The following is a 1,092-nucleotide window of genomic DNA, read 5'->3' as shown; positions in this document are numbered from 1 at the left end:
CCAATCGGAATGCACACAAAGGGCGGTACAACCAATGGGCGGGGGTCGGAGGCCTAAACAGCCAATGGGGCGGCGCGGCAGGTGAGGGACCGGCCAATCCCCAAACACCCAATTAAAAATGCAACCCGGGATCGGGGGAGCCAATGAGATGTGGGTATTCACGTCCAATGGAGGAAGGCGGCAGGTAGAGCTGGAATCAATCAAAATGAAGGCGGGTGCTGGCCCAGTTTAGGATTGGTGAAGAAGAGGATGCAGTTCATCCAATCAGAAGGTCGGACTGACCTCCAGCCTTAGCCAATCAAATGTTGGGGGGGGGTGGAGAACAGGAGGCCTGTGGGGCTGCAAGGAGCAATGGGGAGTGCAGCTGGTTTCCCCTCCCCCTCCCCAGCACTGGTGCCCCAGGAGCTGCCAGGCCCTGGCTACCACAGCGGTGGCGGCGGTGCAGAACAGAGGGCCACAAGCGCATGGCGCACTGGAGCTATTGCCATCGCCTGATGGTGCCACCGCTAGCGATCAGGCACTGTGGCCTGGTGTGGAAGTTGCTGTATCAGCCTCCCCCACCGATTTAAACGCCCAACTTTGCCCAAATTCAACACGCAAGCCTGGAAAAAGTAGAGCGCCATTGAGCATGACCAACGCTGCCTCAGCCCGGCCTGACCCACACGTTGCAACCTCTCTGCTGCCAGCCCCAGACAGCTGCTTTCGTACCTTTGTCACTAGACAGAGACTTTGGTGCCGCTCAGAAAACCCAGGGGGAGAGAAGCGGGGCTCCGAGTTATTTGACATCAACAGGATGTGGAGTTACTTCACCCAAAGATCCATGCAGGCACACTGTGGGGCAAAGGGAACAAGGATGTGGGTGTCTTCCCCTCTCTGATTTCCTTGCTAAGAAGTTAGAGGGGAAAAATGGAAAACATTCCTATTCAAAAGGGGGGGGAAAACATACTAAGGAAATTCTGCAAAGTGTTGCCGTGCTTATCTGCTCCACGGGAAGGAGCCTGTATTGTTTGCAGACTGAGTTACCATCCCTTCCAATTCAGCATACATTTCTTCTTCCTCCACAGCTCAGACCGGGGAGTGGGGAAGCGGAAC

The sequence above is a fragment of the Alligator mississippiensis genome, chromosome 12 (assembly GCF_030867095.1).
Source record: "Alligator mississippiensis isolate rAllMis1 chromosome 12, rAllMis1, whole genome shotgun sequence".
NCBI classification, from domain to species: Eukaryota; Metazoa; Chordata; order Crocodylia; family Alligatoridae; genus Alligator; species Alligator mississippiensis.
Note: the sequence above shows the minus strand (reverse complement) of the source record.